This window comes from Rana temporaria, chromosome 1 (genome assembly GCF_905171775.1).
Source record: "Rana temporaria chromosome 1, aRanTem1.1, whole genome shotgun sequence".
In the NCBI taxonomy this organism is placed as follows: Eukaryota; Metazoa; Chordata; class Amphibia; order Anura; family Ranidae; genus Rana; species Rana temporaria.
In genome coordinates this window covers 454,939,205-454,958,558 of record NC_053489.1, presented here as the reverse complement: position 1 = coordinate 454,958,558, position 19,354 = coordinate 454,939,205, and positions in this window count along the sequence as shown.

Sequence of the window (19,354 nt, the reverse complement as noted above, 5' to 3'; positions counted from 1 at the left end):
AACAAATAGTATAAAGTGACATCCGATCGGTTGAGTATGATTCAATGCTTCTGTATCACAACAGAGTCTAGACTGCCAGAGTGCGTGTTGGCGAAAAGAGGAAAAGGGAAATGTAGTGATAGGGTTAGGAAGAGACAAGAATATGAAAAGAGCGGAAATAGAGAGATAGAGAGTAGTGAGAGAGAAAAGAAAGGAGAGAATAACCATTTGCCCCAGAACCTCCCCGCTGCCTGGGAACCCCAACCATGTGTCACCTCTGCCAGGACGGGAGTTCATCCGGTTATTGGGGCTTCTAGCACATTCCACAGCTCCCATACCCAGTTGTGGGTATCGAGGTAATTATTTAGGGAAGCTGTCAGATATTCCATCTGTTTGACGTCTCTGATCCTGGAGTGCAGTTCAAACAGAGAGGGGGGTTCCCTCCTTTTTTATTTTAGGGCAATCCAAACATCGCGGGCCATTAGCACCTGAGCCAAGAGTTTTTTAGAGAGTTTAGAAAAAGAGGGGGGTGAGAGGCCCAGGAGGAAAAGTTTAGGGCTGAATGGCACCCATGAACCAAAGATGGAATGGAGTAGGGAGTGCACTGTCTACCAGTAGGGAACGATCAGAAAGCAGGTCCAATAGGTATATTATAGCGTCCCTAACTCTTTACAACAGCACTAACAGCGGCGGTCAGCAGAGGGGTATATGGAGTGGAGCAGGTCTGGGGTTTGGTACCAGTGGAATAAAATCTTATATTAGTTTTCTTTGTAGAGCGTACAAAAAGCTCTTAGAGGCCTGCGACCCTATAAGCTGCCGTGTCTTTAAGAGTATATCCTCACCCAAGGCCTGCTCCCACTTGCGCATATAAGCATGCCGGGGTCCGGTTGGCGACAGATCGATGGTCAGGAGCTGGTAGGTGCGCGAGATCATACCTTTAGGAGATGAGCCCTCTAAGCAAATTTTCTCAAACTCAGTTAGAGGGGAGAATTGGAGATTCGCTACCAAAGATTGTGCATAGTGATGGATTTGTAGGTAGCTAAAAAAAGCCTGTCTGGCCAAATCAAAAGCATCTTTCAGAACCTAAAAGGACAGCAAGGTTCTGGTTCTGGTATCCACCAATTGACCATAGCCAAATAAGGCCCTATCCATCCAGAAGTGGGACATCTGCGAGGTTAAGCTGTTCAGGACATTAGGTGTGAACAGAAATTAGGTGACCAGGAAGGCAGTAGAGGTGAGCGGATACTGCGATTTAGCGCGCCGCCATAGCGTTCGCAAAAGCGCCATTGGAACCAACAATTGTGACGGACTGAGCTGTATGTCTGTACTCCACAGCATGGAGTTTGGATGAGAGGGGGCCAGCCACAACTTCTCGATTTGTTTTCAATCGGTTGTAGGCATGGAGGGTACACCAAGAGGCTACAGGGTGCAGCTGGGCGGCTAAGTAATACTTGGGAATGCAAGGCCACCTTAAAATGCATTTTCCAACTCTAAACCTTTCATCTGATTTCTAATTGCTCCTTTAAGGGGGCGTGGCTGGGGGGTGTACCTGCATTCTTTTTGCTGATAGGTGTCCCTCATTCCCGTCTCAAAAAGTTGGGAGGTATGCATTAAGCATTAGACATGTGCACAGAAAAAAATCGTTTTTTTTTGTTCTGTTTCGTATCGTTCCGTAGGTTCGTTTCCGTTCGTTTTTCGTAAGACGCCCGTTTTCCTGTTCGTTCCCGTTCGTTTTTTGCACGACTAGATTTTTTCGTATTCCAATTGTTTCGTATTTTCGTTACCGTTTTATTTTCGTACATGCGGGATGGTTCGGTATTCTGTTTAATTCATGTTCGTTACTTGTTAGACAATAATTTTCATGAATTTTCGTCAATGATTTGCATTCTGTGTTTTGGATTCCTTTTTCTGTTCGTGTTTTCGGTCGTGTGTTCGTGTGACATCTATGACAATTTGTTGTGGATGTCATGTGGGCATGCGACTGAAGATACGAACAGAAAAAGGATTTTCGTCATTTTGTACTTTCGTAAATATATCGCGGGATTCGCTGCACTTTCAACACGCGGCTCATCCATATTAACGATAGTTAAGCCCCATACACTTGGTCAGACTTTTTTAACAACAAACATAAAAACGATCGTTTTCCGTTCTTTCTGAGAAAATTTGTTCGTTTTTAAACTCCATCAACAAACCATTTTTGGGTTCAAAAGTCTGGACAACTGATCTCCCTTCAGATGAAAATCCACAGAAAAGTTTATTTGGCTTTACTGTACTACTCAGCACAAAAGAGAAGCTGCTTTACTAACTACACTCACTGCCCATTCAAAAAAACGAAAATTACATCTGTGGCAAGGGATTTGCATTCTGTGTTTTGGGTCCTTTTTCTTTTGGTGTTTTCGGTCGTGTGTTCATGTGACATCTGTGGCAAAAGATTTGCATTCTGTTGAATCCAAAATACGAACAGAAAAAAGGAATTCAAAATACAGGGTGCAGGTCTTTTGTTGTGGATGTCGTGTGAGCATGCGACTGAGGATACGAGCAGAGAGGGGATTCAAACAGGATACAGAATGCAAATCTTTTGTTGTGGATGTCATATGAGCATACGGCTGAGGGTGAGAACAGAGAAGGGATTCAAACAAGTGTGACAATACTGCCTTGTAATTACTAAAAGTTTGGTTGGATCTCAGCTGCAGAGGCTTCTCAGGTTTAACCACCAGTGCACTCTCTTATTTTAGCAGAAAGTTTGGGGTTAATTCATCACAACCTCAATGTGGTACCAACGTATACTAGCTTATTACTTAATAAGCATAAAAGGATATAGGTTTAAAGTCTCTCAAATGAAAAGTAAATCTTACTGTATATCTTTTGCTATGCAGTATTTATGTGACAGGTCTCAATGCAGTAGGGTACTAATATATGGCAGTAATATTGTTACTTCACAATATTAGACTTAGTACTATCTACAGAAGAACAGTCCAACAGTATGTATTAGAAGGGAGCTATAATGGAACAGGATTCAGCAATATCAATCCCCACAACTTGTATGCAAATAGATACTTGGTCACAATGTGTAAGGAAAGGACGGAGTGTCAAGGAAATGTCCGTAGAAGAAGTACTGGCAATCTTGCCAGTAGAAGAAATGGCCATGGAAGAAGTACTGGCAATCTTGCCAGTAGAAGAAATGGCCATAGAGGAAGTACTGGCAATCTTGCCAGTAGAAGTAATGGGAGCCATAGGCTCATCATGTGACAGGAAGATCCTTCCTGCTGCCTATTTAAAGAGAGCTCTGATCATCAGGCGGTGCTGACTGGTCTTCAGAAGTTCCCTGATTTCCTGACACCTGTATTATCTACCAGATTCCTGTTACCGACCCGGCTTCCTTGACTCTCCCTCTGGACCCTGATTCCTCCTGAATACCTGGCTTCTGATCCCGGCTATCCATTTGACCTTGCTCCTGCTGATCCTTGTGTGCTTCGCTGCCCGTCTGTTATCAAACCCGGCTATCCTCTGACCACTGCATTCCGGACGTTCCCGCTACTTGTTCAACTTGACTCTGCAAGTGGGTTGGAGTTCCTCTTAACTCCAGCTGTTCTCTTCACACCACCTTGCCCGGTGCCTGCTGCTCTACCAGTGTCTTCTGTCTTCACCTCCACCTGACAGCACTCCAAGCAACACTCACAGGCACTCGTGTTCCTCCTAACCTGAACCGCCATCTGTCCCATCCTCAGAGGGGTTCTGGGCTGGAGATACAAGGGAGGCCGACCTCGTCACATCAGACTCTACCAGGTACGTGACAGTACCAGTCAGCCAGGAATGGAGTCTGAAAGGGAGGCCTCTCCATCAAGGGACATTCTTGGGACAATTTCTGCACTTGCTCATATTGTGCAGAATTTACAGAAGGACCTCAGTCGCATGGACGAGCGATTCTCGCACAAAGAAAGTGTTGCACCAGCCCCTGATTCTCCTTCAGTCGCAGATGCCTCTACTCAAGTTGAGTCAAGCTCTCCCTATGGATTTATTCCTCCTCCTCCGGAACCCAGGGTGCCTATCCCCGAGCGATTTTCTGGAAATCGTGAAATGTTTAGAACTTTCCGCAATTCCTGTGAACTTTACTTTTCCCTGTTACCCCGGACCTTTGTTTCTGAGGACATTAAGGTGGGGTTTGTAATCACACTCTTGTTGAATGAACCCCTTTCCTGGGCTCATCACCTCCGTGAGCAGCTTGACCCTGCCCTGGCTACCATCGATTCTTTCTTCTCAGCCATGGCTCAGTTATATGCCGATCCCTTCTGTCAACAGTCGGCAGAATCCAGGCTTCATAAGCTACAACAAGGGTCAAGACCCGTCGAGGACTATATCACAGACTTCCGTGTTCTAAGTACTGACACCCAATGGAATAGTCCTGCCCTTCGCCACTGGTTTCGTCATGGTCTTTCCGATTCCTTAAAGGATGAACTAGCCAGAGTTGAGATCCCAGCATCCTTGGAAGATCTGATTAGTCTGACCACTCAGATCGACCGCCGGTTACGTGAAAGACAGGTGGAGAAAACTGAAGGGATCCTTTCTGTGGCTTCAAGGCCTGATCCATCTACCACACCTCCCAGCCAGAAGGCTCTACATAAGACCTACAACAGGAGCTTTCCAAGAGCACCCCTTACCCCGGCAGAACGTCTCAGACGACGACGTGCTAACTTGTGTCTATATTGTGGGGAGGCAGGTCACTTTTTACAGACTTGTCCAGCAAGGACCACCAGAGCCTGTTTCCAACGACCCCACTTGGAACATCTTCTCGGAGAGGGTCGGTCCCAACTTTCCCTTCCAGTCATCCTCCAGTTTGCCGGAAAGACTCTCCCTGTTTCAGCAATTATAGACTCTGGGGCCTGCAGCTGTTTTGTGGATTCCACATTTGTCTCTCTGCATCAGCTTCCCGTTTGTACTAAGAAACAAGAATTCCATGTCCACTTGGCTGATGGCTCTGGCATCAAATCTGGCCCGGTCACACAAGAGACTGCACCTATTTTTTGTCACACCCCTTCAGGTCACCACGAATTCCTCCGGTTGGATGTCATAGCCTCACCCATGTTTCCCATCATCCTTGGTGTTCCATGGCTAAGAGCCCATAACCCGCACATTGACTGGCCTACCGGGGTTGTCACCTTCTCTTCCAACTACTGTCTGGAGCACTGTTTTCCGGAAAAGCCTGTTAACACCGCTCCCCTTCTGAGTCTTCAACCTGACCCTGAAACCATTAAACTGGTACCTCCGGCTTACCATGAATACCTGGACGTGTTCAACAAGAAGGGTGCAGACACTCTTCCGCCCCACAGGACATATGATTGCCCTATTGAGCTATTACCAGGAGCCGAGATTCCTTTTGGCCGGATCTACCCACTCTCGGAACCAGAACTGGAAGCCCTACGTGCCTACATAGATGAAAGTTTGGAAAAAAAGTTCATCCGACCCTCCACGTCACCTGCAGGTGCCGGTATATTCTTTGTGGAGAAGAAAGATCACTCCTTAAGACCCTGCATTGATTACCGGGACCTTAACAAGATCACTGTTAAAAACAGGTACCCTCTTCCCCTGATCCCCGAACTGTTCCAGAGGCTGCGGGGAGCACGGATATTCTCAAAACTAGACTTAAGAGGGGCATACAACTTGGTTAGAATCAGGGAAGGGGATGAATGGAAGACGGCCTTTCGAACACGCTTCGGTCACTTTGAGTATCTAGTCATGCCATTTGGACTCTGCAATGCCCCAGCCACCTTCCAACATCTAGTGAATGATGTTTTTCGGGACTATCTTGACTTATTTGTCATAGTTTATTTAGATGACATCCTGATCTTCTCTGAATCCCTCGAATCTCATCAGATCCATGTCAAGAAAGTCTTGGACCGACTCAGGAAACACTCTCTCTACGCAAAAGCTGAAAAATGCGATTTCGAAAAACAAATTACACATTTCCTTGGACTTGTTATTTCCGCTGATGGGATCTCAATGGACCCGCAGAAAGTTACATCTGTTCTGGAATGGCCTGCTCCTACTGACAGGAAAGCCATTCAGCGGTTCGTGGGATTTGCCAATTTCTACAGGAAATTCATTAAGAACTTTTCTGGCATTATTTCCCCCATCACGCAATTAACCAAGCAGCATATTCCTTTCCAGTGGACACCCGAAGCTCAAGAGGCCTTTGAGCAACTAAAGATCTTGTTTACCTCAGCTCCCATCCTGAAGCACCCCGACCCTGCCTTGGCCTTTGTATTGGAGGTTGATGCCTCCGAAAATGCAGTCGGGGCTATATTGTCCCAACGTCAGGGTCCTAAGTCCCTGCTTCACCCTGTGGCCTTCTTCTCCAAGAAGCTAAACCCGTCCGAGAGGAACTATGACGTTGGGGACCGGGAATTGCTTGCTATTAAAGCTGCACTTGAAGAATGGCGCTACCTCCTGGAAGGAGCCTCTCATCCGATTCTCATCTTCACGGATCACAAAAATTTAGAATATCTAAGGACGGCTAAACGGTTAAGACCTCGACAAGCAAGATGGGCATTGTTTTTCTCTCGTTTTGTGTTTCACATCACCTTTCGCCCCGGCTCTAAGAACGGTAAGCCAGACGCCTTGTCTCGAATGTTTAAAGATCCTGTGAATTCCGCAGAGCCTGATACCATCCTCCCGGCTAAAATTTTTTTGATCCTTCAAGCAGATCTGATGTCTCAGATAAAGGCAAGTGTGATCAACCAACCACCTCCACAGGACTTAGCGCTTCAACTAAAGAATGGCCTTTATCTCCATGGGGAACAAGTCTTTATCCCTGAACAATTCAGAGTATCCATTTTGGGACGTTGCCATGACCACCCCTTAGCCGGTCACTATGGAATCCGTAAGACTGCCGATTTGGTCGCACGCTCCTTCTGGTGGCCAGAATTATTGCAGGACTGTAAGAGATATGTTAAATCTTGTATTACATGTCTTCGAAATAAGACGGACAGAACCAAGACTTGGGGTCTTCTGGAACCTCTCCCTGTACCTAAGAAACCATGGAGCATGATCTCCATGGATTTTATCGTGGAACTTCCCCATCTGAGGACTTTAATACCATCTTTGTCGTGGTGGATCGCCTCACTAAGATGGCTCACTTTGTACCCTTGCAAGGCACTCCTTCTGCTACAGAAACGGCTACGGCTTTCATCAAGGAGATTGTCAGATTGCATGGTATTCCCGACAGTATTATTTCCGACCGAGGGGTACAATTCACCTCTAGATTTTGGAGGGCCTTATGTGAAGCACTAAATATTGAACTTCGTCTGTCCTCTGCATATCATCCACAAACCAACGGTCAGACTGAGAGGACGAACCAAACCCTTGAGCAGTACCTACGGTGTTTCTCCTCCTTCGCACAAGACAATTGGCTATCCCTCCTTCCGCTTGCAGAGTTCTCATATAACAACACCATGCACTCAGCAACCAATCAATCCCCTTTCTTTGCTAATCTTGGCTATCATCCATCCTTTCTACCAGAACTACCTGTTGAATCTCCCGTACCTGCTGTACAAGACCGGTTAAACTTCTTTACTACCAACAATCAGGTGCTACAGGATGCAATCTCTAAGTCTCAAGCAAGTAACAAAAAGTTCTTTGACAAGAAGAGAAGAGGAAATCTGAACCTGGAGCCTGGGGATAAAGTCTGGCTATCCACGACCAATCTTAAATTAAGTTGTCCCTCAAGGAAACTTGGTCCCAAATTTTTGGGCCCCTTCCCTGTGAAACGGAAGATCAATGCAGTGGCTTTTGAATTGGTGTTACCCAAGAATCTGAAGATGCACCCGGTATTCCACGTTTCCTTATTGAAACCAACCATGCCAAACCCCTTCCCTAACCGGGTCTCGGAAGTTCCCTCTCCTGTGCTAATTGAAGAGAATGAGGAATTTGAAGTAGAGTCTGTATTGGACTGGAGACGTAGAAATAATCTTACTCAGTTCCTTGTCAAATGGAAGGGCTACGGCCCGGAAGAAAATTCTTGGGAACCGGCTTCTAACATACATGCACCAAGATTGGTGCAAGCCTTTTTTCAACGCCACCCAGAGAAGGGAGCCCTGAGGGGCATCCAGAGGCTGCCCGTAAGGGGGGGGCAATGTAAGGAAAGGACGGAGTGTCAAGGAAATGTCCGTAGAAGAAGTACTGGCAATCTTGCCAGTAGAAGAAATGGCCATGGAAGAAGTACTGGCAATCTTGCCAGTAGAAGAAATGGCCATAGAGGAAGTACTGGCAATCTTGCCAGTAGAAGTAATGGGAGCCATAGGCTCATCATGTGACAGGAAGATCCTTCCTGCTGCCTATTTAAAGAGAGCTCTGATCATCAGGCGGTGCTGACTGGTCTTCAGCAGTTCCCTGATTTCCTGACACCTGTATTATCTACCAGATTCCTGTTACCGACCCGGCTTCCTTGACTCTCCCTCTGGACCCTGATTCCTCCTGAATACCTGGCTTCTGATCCCGGCTATCCATCAGCTCCTGCTGATCCTTGTGTGCTTCGCTGCCCGTCTGTTATCAAACCCGGCTATCCTCTGACCACTGCATTCCGGACGTTCCCGCTACTTGTTCAACTTGACTCTGCAAGTGGGTTGGAGTTCCTCTTAACTCCAGCTGTTCTCTTCACACCACCTTGCCCGGTGCCTGCTGCTCTACCAGTGTCTTCTGTCTTCACCTCCACCTGACAGCACTCCAAGCAACACTCACAGGCACTCGTGTTCCTCCTAACCTGAACCGCCATCTGTCCCATCCTCAGAGGGGTTCTGGGCTGGAGATACAAGGGAGGCCGACCTCGTCACATCAGACTCTACCAGGTACGTGACACAATGCATGAGGTAAATCTTTAGTTCAGGATACTTGCGGTTCTGCTGGTTGTTGTAGTCCACTGAAGGGAGGTTGTGGGATATAGGTATCAGAGTCCCAGAATCCTGGAAGCTGAGGAATTCCTGTAAGGCTTAAGGCAGGATACACAGAGGTGCAGGCATGCAGCCTGTGAATCAGGGAGCCAGAGATGCAATGACTGGAGACAGGGTGGTGAGGAGGACAGCGGTGGTTCCAGGGCTTGCAGGAGCTGAATGGTGGTTCTCAGGTGGCGGCAGGCATCCGACAGAATAACCGAACACCCTGCCGCCATCTCTGAGGAGTTTAAATAGCCCCGAATTCGCGGGGAAAAACGGGGAAGGACGCTGAGTCGCACTTCCGCGTTCCACTCTGGAACGCAGACGTCTGCGCACCGGAAGTGACGCGGACGTCTTGCAGAACGGAGCGCAGCTGCTTGGACAAGGCACAGCTGCGCTCGTTCTGCCCAGTGAAACATCAGAGATGTTACAACAAGATACAGAGTGCAAATCTTTTGTTGTGGATGTCGTGTGAACATACGGCTGAGGATACGAGCAGAGAGGGGATTCAAACAAGATACAGAGTGCAAATCTTTTGTTGTGGATGTCGTTTGAACATACGGCTGAGGATACGAGCAGAGAGGGGATTCAAACAGGATACAGAATGCAAATCTTTTGTTGTGGATGTCGTGTGAGCATGCGACTGGAGATGCGGACAGGGAAAGGATTCAAACAAAATGCAGAGTGTGGGTCTTTTGTTGTGGATGTCATATGAGCATACGACTGAGGGTGGGAACAGAGAAGGGATTCAAACAAGATACATAGTGCAAATCTTTTGTTGTGGATGTCGTGTGAACATACAGCTGAGGATACGAGCAGAGAGGGGATTCAAACAGGATACAGAATGCAAATCTTTTGTTATAGATGTAATTTTCGTTCTTTTGCCGTTTTCGTTTTGTCGTATTTTCGTCAGATCGTTCGTTCGTATTTGCGGTTGTTCGTTATGCGGCTCATTCGTAATCCCGTCGTTTTTGTATTTTGGTGCTTTCATTTTTTCGTATGTACACATTATTCTGCGGGTACCAAAATGAACATTTTCGTACGAAAATAACATTCGTACGAACGGGAATGCACATATCTATTAAGCATTGAGACTCCTATGGTGTCAGTCTTTGTTAATTCAAATTCTGAATATTGTTTTACATTGTTTAACAAAATCTGTAGTTTCAAATAAGTGCCTTTTTGGTATTCTTTCATTGTAGTGTCTGTTATTTTAGTGACTGTAAATCATGAAGTCAGTGGAGGTATCGTTTTTTTGTTATAGTATGCATGTCCCCTATTTATATTTAATGTACATGCTGGAATTGAAATTATGAATATAAAACACTTATTAATATTTTTAATGACTTGGACTATGAACAGGATGAAAGTTAATTGGTAATTTTTGTGCCCCTCAGTGATGGGTCCATTCTGCTCACAAAGCTATTGTTTGCCAAATGTGCCTTGCCATCTGCCCATCTCTATTATAAGGAAGAAAGCAAAAACAAACAACTCAAGAAACCACAAAAATAGCATATTGTGAAATAAGTTTCCGCCTGCTGCATCCCTTCCAGCACTCCTTACTATTCTGTAGCCTAATGCATATAAGTGCAAATTTGTTTAATATTTTTGTATTATTTTAAATTATTATCTGACTATTTCATTTGTTTAGAAGATGTAATGTAACATGCATAAATTAAAGTAAGAAATAGCAAATAATTCACAAATAAAATATTAATCAAATTATCAGCTAGAAATTACATGCATTAAAGTGGATGTAAACCATCACATATACCCATTGAAGTGAACAGCTTCACATGATAAACAGAGATTAAACAAATCCTCCTACATAGGTTTTACTTGTTTATCCACTGTCTTCTCTAAACACCCCTTCAAAAGTGCAGATCGTGTTATAAATCTTTCTTCACCTGTCAGCAACATCCGCTGAAGAAGTCCCGCCCCTGAGACGCAACGTTCGGTAGGGAAGTACGTGATATCACCCGCTGCCATCTATCGGACCACGCTGCTTGTCTGTATTTCCTAGCACTGGATATAGTGCTTTTTATGTAAGTGCATTTCATTATTAAATTTTACATTGGTTTTCGCGGAGAAACGCTATGTCTTGTCTTTCTTACATTGGATTCCATGGCTGCCATCCATGCTGATATTATCTGAGATCTGCCATGCATGCTGATATTACCTGAGACGTATCGCTTCTCTGCTTGGATTATGCTGTTATATGCCTGGGATTGACCCTTATGGGAAAGCGATTTTTTTATTATCTGTGAGGTGAGCGGCCATTGTTACTATTGGTGGAGGTCTCCTGCTATCCCACGCTACATCACCTGCATGCCTTATATTGTCAGTCACTTATAAGAGGATCACTTGGATGATTTCTATTTGGACTACTACTCTAGCGCTGCACTACCTATTTAACACACAGGAGGAGGCAGAGAGACTACAGTAACAGTGTGTAAGAGCTGATTGGAGGGAAGGAATACACCCTCTCCACACAGCAGGCGAACTGTGTTCTGAATAGACAAGCTTGATGCTGAGCTTGTCCTCCCCCTCCCTCCCAACATAAATGTATCTCATATGTCGGGAAAACTTCTCAGAGGAATGAAGCACCAGAGAGAAACCATGCATAGAGCTTTGGAGATAGATACCGTATACACTACTGATATACACTCACCAGCTACTCTCTCCACGGGGTCCCAGCTCTTGATTGGATAGATTGATAGCAGTGTAGCCATTGCTGTCAATCAAATCCAATGACGCGGGGGCGCCCGGGTCGGGGCCGAGTCTGGCATTCGTGTCTATGGACGCAAATGCTGGACTAGAAGCATTTCTTAAGAAAACTTGAACTTAAGAAAAAACAAAACCGTAAACCAAAGGATGTATTCTATGGTAGGATTGAGGATCAAATCTATAGGTTACAGGTTATGAAAATGAAACAAACGCTAAATGGAAAGCAGGGACCAGAGAGGAGGAAATGAGTGAAAACATTGGTTAAATGTTAAAATATTGCAAGTGTGTTCTTTTACAAAAATACTACATGCTAGTTGATAGAAGACAATAGTTTTTGTTCAGCAAAAGTGAACTTTTACAAAGAATGTATTTATATTCCTGTAATCCATATGAAAGCATGTTAGCATTGTTAGAATTCAGCTGGTAAACAAGTCACTTGTAACACTCAAACTCCACAGCTTGTGATTATAACTACTTAACTCCAGCAACCTTGAAAGACATTCAGCCTGAATTCTGCATGATCTATAATTACAACCCCCAAGGTTTTTATGAGCTTTTCTCATTGTCACATATGGCCAAATGCAAATCAACCCCTGCAGATGATGTTTATGAAAGTCAACAGCATTGTTTTTGTTTGACATTGTCATTACATTGTTTTTGTTTGACATTGTCATAACATCGTTAATTGACCAATAGAAAAGAAAGCCATAGTGAGTAGAGTTTTGTAAAAATGGTAGTTTTTATATAAAAAAGTTACAGAAGCATAAAAATATACAAGTGTGTCATTTTTGCTTATGTGTGGTTAGAATAAATCTCTAAAGTGTTTTTTTTAAATTGATTGTAGGCAGAAGTTTGTTTTATATTAATGCATTATATGCATTAAGATACAAAGCCTTCTGTGTGCAGCAGCCCCCCTCGGCACCCTGTCAGGTCACCTTAGTCCAGGTGACAGATGGGGTCTGGAGTGCACGGCAAGGTAGTGGACCCTACGACTGACTGCTGCGAATGAAGGCCTGGGTGGTTCACAAAAGCATGTACTCTGGAGCACCAACACGGAACAACGTTTGGGAAAACAGCTGGGGCATTACACAAACCAAAAGGCATAACCAGGTATTCATAATGTCCGTCTCTATTGTTAAACGCGGTTTCCAATTCGTCACCCTCCCGTATCCGAATCAGATTGTATGCACCTCTGAGATCCAACTTGGTGAAAATGAAGGCACCTTTCAACTTCGAATAGCTCAGCTATTATGGGTAAGGGGTATCGATTCTTGATAATCATCGCATTTAAACCTCGTTAGTCGATGCAGGGTCTCAAGGTACCATCCTTTTTGACAACATAAAATAACCCTGCGCCTGCGGGCGATGAAGATTTCCAGATGAAACCTCTCTCTAGATTCTCATCGACATACTCTGACATGGCCTGGGTTCCAGGGATGGACAGGGGGTAGGTACAACCCCTGGGCAGAGTTGCTCCAGGGACAAGGTCAATAGCATAGTCAAAAGTCTCTCTTGAGGGCCACGTGAGAAGGCAGGACGAGAAACATAAGGGACCCCCAAGCCATGATCTGCTCAGAGACCCAGTCCACATGTGGAGAGCGGAGCTGTAGCAAAGGAAGGACCAATACAATGGGGGGTAGAGGCCTTGGGTAGAATGAGGAAGGATATCCACTCTTGGTGGAGTATCCCTACAGACATCTTAATAGGTAGAGTCTGGAAACAGATGGGGTGCCATGGGAGAACAGTGCCATCAATTGCAGAGACTACCAGTGGTGTAGTGAGGGTGAGGGGTGAGAGGGTAAGCTTCATGGAAGAAGCAGTTCTCCAATACATAAAATTGCCAGCAGCCCCAGAATCCAGATATGCAAAGATTGATTGAGGAGAAGCACCTACATGAAGGAACACCAGAAGAAGAAGACGAGAAGGTGATGTTTCTGGGTCCAATATACCACCTTGCAGATGTTATGAAACCCCAGCATTTCCGCAGCAAGCGGGAGTCACAAAAATGACCCTTGCCCCCACAATAGAGACACAAGCCCAGATTTCTGTGCTTAGCTCGTTCTTCCAGGGTTAGCCTGGTCCGGCCCAGCTGCATAGGTTCCTCAGCAGGCAGAAGATGCTCCACGGGATGAAGGGAGGGGAGCTCAAACTGGCTAGGGCCCAGGGAGTGCTGGCGTCTTTTGAAAACGAATGTCGATCTGGTTACACAAGAAAAATACATCATCCAGACCGGTGGGAATGGCTAACCTCTCCTGAAAACGAATGTCGATCTGGTTAAGGAAATGACATCATCCAGACCGGTGGGAATGGCTAATTCATCTTTCACTCGGTCAGAGAGGTCATGTAAATTATTTGCAACCAGGGCCTCATTGTTCCAGCTCAACTCAGCTGTGAGGATACTGTTGTGCGTATTAGGCCTCGTACAGACGAGCAAACATGCACGATGAAAACGGTCCGCCGGACCGTTTTCAGCGTACATGTCTGCCCGGGGATTTCTGTATGATGGCTGTACACACCATCATACAGAAATCCGCGTGTACTCGATATGCGGCGACGAGGCCGCGCCATCGCCGCGACGATGACGTGGCGACGCCGTGACGATGACGCCGTGACGATGACGCAGTGACGTGCGCGGCCCTGCCAGTTCAATGCTTCCACACATGCGTCCAAGTCATTCGACGCATGTGAGGGATGGCGGCCGCTCGGAGATGTGCGGTAGGTCTGTACAGACGACCGAACATGTCCGACGGGCAGGATTCCAGCGGGCATGTTTTAAAACATGTTCAGAAATATTTGCCCGCTGGAAAAAGGCCCGGCGGGCAAATGTACGCTGGAATCCTGTCCGCTTGGGCCTACACACGACCGAACATGTCTGCTGAAACTGGTCCGTGGACCAGTTTCAGCAGACATGTTCGGTCGTGTGTACGGGGCCTTAAGGAAAATTTTCCTGCACGGTATTTATGATTTAAGTAATTTTAACGATGATATTTTTAAGATACAGGTTCAATCAAATGTGACCACAGTCTAAAATATGAAATTTACTCATAAGACATGTAATCATACAAAATAGTTATATATATCTTGGTTGCCAAAAACCAACGTTTACATGAAATTAAAATACCGATTGTGTTGCATAAAATTTTGACTATCAATTGAAACACCCGCTAAATAGGGTTGTAGTACCTTTGACGTGACACAGCAATGATAAACTTCCCTGTAGAATCAATAACCTTGTAAAATGACAATTAGACAGAACGTCTGTATTTCACAAATTCAACCTTTACTATACTGCATGTAAATAAGTGGTTAACAACGTGAAATAAAATTAGACGTTTGTTATGTCAATAGGATGGAAACTATGCAAATTAAAAATATTGAAAATGTAATCTGTAGAGAAAAATCGAAAAGGCGGTTATTGATTCGGGAGAATAATTATTAATTTTATAATACTCAATAAATCAATATTTAAGAGAACACAAATGAATATAAGGTAAAAATCAACACAACATAATTACCCATTCCAAAACGGTTACTGATCTGAATTGGTGGTTACCAGAGTTTTTATTATGGCTCCTCTGGCTTTCAAGATGGCTACTCTTAAAGAGAAATTACTTCTTGCGACCTTCGAGTTTTAAAGCATAAGGTGTCCAGGAATCTTCATGAATGAATAAGTGTGAGTTGATGAATGGTGTATATGTCTGCTTGTATGATTGATGGTAATCGAGTGTTCTTGAGTGTCTCTTCTCCATGGAACCTCTCATACTTTATACCATCTGGGACAATAAGCTCATAAAATTATAATAAGCTCAGCCCAAAAGGTATGGCTTATTTTCCATTGGTTGGAGAAATCTAATGATTTACTTTGGTGAATTTAGGTAATATTACCTTCAACCACTAGGCATGTCTGATTGCAGAAAAATGTGTTCTGAACTATCTGTTAAATGAAATGTTCTATTTTCATAATGTGCATCTGTTTGTATATTGGACCGTGCTGGAATATACACTGCTCAAAAAGAACACTTTGAAAACATATCAGAGCTCAACGGGCAAAAATCTCATGCTGGATATCTATACTGATATGGACTGGGTAATGTGTTAGGAATGAAAGGATGGCACATCATTTGATGGAAATTAAAATTATCTATCTACAGAGGGCTGAATTCAAAGACACCCCGAAAATCAAATTGAAAAAATTATGCAGCAAGCTAGTCCATTTTGCGGAAATTTCATTGCAACAACTCAAAATGGTCCTCAGTAGTTTGTATGGCCCCAGGTGCTTCTATGCATGCCTGACAACATCAGGGCATGCCCCTAATGAGATGGCGAATGGTGTCCTGGGGTATTGCCTCCCAGATCTGGACCAGAGCATCACTGAGCTCCTAAACATACTGTGGTGCAACCTGGCGGCACCGGATAGACTTAACCATAATGTCCCAGAGGTGCTCTTCGGGATTTCGGTCAGGTGAGTGTGGGGGCCATTCAATGGTATCAATTTCTTCAACCTCCAGGAACTGGTTGCATGCTCTCGCCACATGAGGCCGAGCATTGTCGTGCACCAGGAGGAATCCAGGACCCACTGCACCAGCGTAGGATTTGACAATGGGTCCAAGGATTTAATCCCGATACCTAATGGCAGTCAGGGTGCCATTTTGTAGCCTGTAGAGGTCTGTGAGTTCCTCCATGGATATGCCTCAGCCAGACCATCACTGACCCACCACCAAACCGGTCATGCTGAACGATGTTACAAGCAACATAAAATTCTCTGTGGCTTCTTTCACGTCTGTCACATATGCTCAGGGTGAACCTGCTCTCATCTGTGAAAAGCATGGGGCCCCAGTGGCGGACCTGCCAATTCTGGTGTTTAATGGAAAATGTCAATCAAGATCCACAGTGTCCGGCAGTGAGCACAGAGCACACTAGAGGACGCAGGACCCTCAGGCCACCCCCATGAAGTCTGTTTCTGATTGTTTGGTCAGAGACATTCACACCAGTGGCCTGCTGGAGGTCATTTTGTAGGACTCTGGCAGTGCTCATCCTGTTCCTTCTTGCACAAAAGAACAGATACCAGTCCTGCTGATGGGTTAAGGACCTTCTATGGCTCTGTCCAGCTTTCCTAGAGTAACTACCTGTCTTCTGGAATCTCCTCCATGCTCTTAAGACTATGCTGGGAGACACAGCAAACCTTCTGGCAATGACACGTATTGATGTGTCATCCTGGATGAGTTGGACTGCCTGTGCCACCTTTATGGGGTCCAAGTATTGCCTCATGCTACCAGTAGTGACACTGACCCTAGCCAAATCCTCCACCTGAAAAAACATTCCTGTTTTGGAGGTTGTCTCATTGTTGCCCATTTAGTGCACCTGTTGTTAATTTCAATTAACAGCAAAGCAGCTGAAACTGATTAACAATCCCCTCTGTATACACCCCTCCCCCTCTGATACTTAACTGACCAGATCAATATCCCAGGAGTTCTGATTCAAAAGTGTCCCTTTAATTTTTTGAGCAGTGTATATATACCGGTATATTATTTAAGTACGCTGGTAACCGGTCCAATATAAAATATGCTCAGTATAATTTGATTTATCAATATCACATAAAATGGTTCTATATATGGATAAATGTATAATTCTTGTATATGAAGACTTGTTTATCTAGGAAAAAACACATGCTATATGCATATTTTTATACAGTAAGGCCCCATACACACGACCGAGTTTCTCGGCAGAATTCAGCCAGAAACTCGATCGGAGCCGTATTCTGCCGAGAAACCCGGTCGTCTGTACACTTTTGGCCGAGGAAACCGACGAGGATCTCGTCGGGCCAAATAGAGAACATGTTCTCTATTTCCTCGTTAGTCAATGAGGAAACTTGGCTAGCCGAGATCCTCGGCGGCTTCACAAGGAACTCGACGAGCAAAACAATGTGTTTTGCCCGTCAAGTTTCTCGGACGTGTGTACGGGGCCTTATAGTCACAATTCATATGTCTTTCATAGCACTGATTGGCATCTCAAAACAGTTCTTACTTATAATTTGTTCTACATCAAAATCTTATATTTTTACCTTACGACAGAATTATCATTATTATGATTATGTCACTAAACTCATAATTGTATACATGACCTGGAATATAAGGACAGGCTGGTAGCCACAGGATCATTCTTCTCCCACAGGGGGGCAGCTCAGGCTAAAGCTTTACCGGAGAGGAGGGAAATAATATAGGCTACCTTTGCCCGATCAGACAGGAAGTTTTGAGGCAGGAACCCCTTGCAGGCCTTGGAGTTTTCAAAGAAATGGGACGGAGCTGGCAGTTATAGTGAATGTGTGGCTGCAACTGGAAAAGGTGCTCGGGGGTCCAATTCATCATTTTTAGTTTATTTAGCAAAAAAAAAACCCCAGAGGTGATTAAATACCACCAAAAGAAAGCTCTCTCTGTCTAAGGCTGCTTTCACACTGAGGCGCTTGGTGCGCTGGCGGTATTTGTAGCAGTGTTTTAGCGTCGTGTTTGGGAGATTTTAACCCCCGCTAGCGGCCGAAAAAGGGGTTAAACTCGCCCGCAAAAAACGCTGGCGTTTTGCTGGCGGTTTGGAGGCGCTACCCCATTGATTTCAATGGGCAGGGGTGCTATAGGAGCAGTACTTTTACCGCTCCTACCGCGCCTCAAAGATGCGGTAGGAGCGGTAAAAGTACTTTTTTTAGCGTCCCACCAGTGCAACGCTTCAGTGTGAAAGTCCTCAGGCTTTCACACTGGATAGAAAGGAGCGGCTCTTTCAGGGCGCATTGCAGGTGCTATTTTTAGTGCAATAGTGCCTGCAAAGCGCCTCAGTATGAAAGCAGCCTTAAAAAAAAAGATTTGGGTACAGTATCGCATGAGTAATTGTGAGTAATTCTACACTGCTCCTGAATTTAGGGCAGAGTTGCCACCAGTCTTTCCCAGTGCTTTTTAGATTGACAGAATTGCCTGTGTTGAAAACCTTCCACTCTGGGATACAATGTATGATCAGGGCAGCACATGAGACACACAGAGATAGTACAGGCATTTGTAATTTACTATATAATGTGTTTGCATCGAATAGTAATGCTGTTTGGTATATGTTAAGACTGTTTTACAAAAGCAGGCCCGGATCCAGGAGCACAGTGACTCAGAGTAGGGCCCCCATGACTGGGTTATCAGTGAAAATTAACCATTGGCTGTGAGGGGTTGAGGGGGAGGAGAGAGGAGGTCATAAAAGGGGCTGTTCCCACCCCTGGGCAAGCACAGTGAGCTGAAAAGTTCAGAGCAACAGGTATGTCTGACCTTGCTGCTATTTGGGCCCAGCTGCAGGCTGAAGCAGCTGCCCATGGACCTGACTGGCTGCAGGATCAACTGCGGCCCATACTGGGGGTTGCTCCCGCACCAGCGAACGAGAAGGGAAGCGCGTCGGCACAAGCTCGCAGGTCTAGGCCTCCGGAGCGCTTTTCTCCGGATTCGTCCCCAAGAGCCCAGCGTCACTTTGGGAATCCCGATCCTCGGGCCCCCCCGCGAAGCGTGCGGCCAAGAATTCTGGGGGGGGTCCGGGAGGAATCCCCAGCGCGGACGGGGTTCTGCGGGCAGCCGCTCCGCCAGTCCTGGGGCGGCCACGGCACCCGCGCGGCGAGTGGAGTCTGAAGTTGCGGGCCCCACCCCTCGCGTTGTTATGCGGGGGTCGGCGCCTCTGCGGGGGAGACCTAGGAGCACGACCGCCAG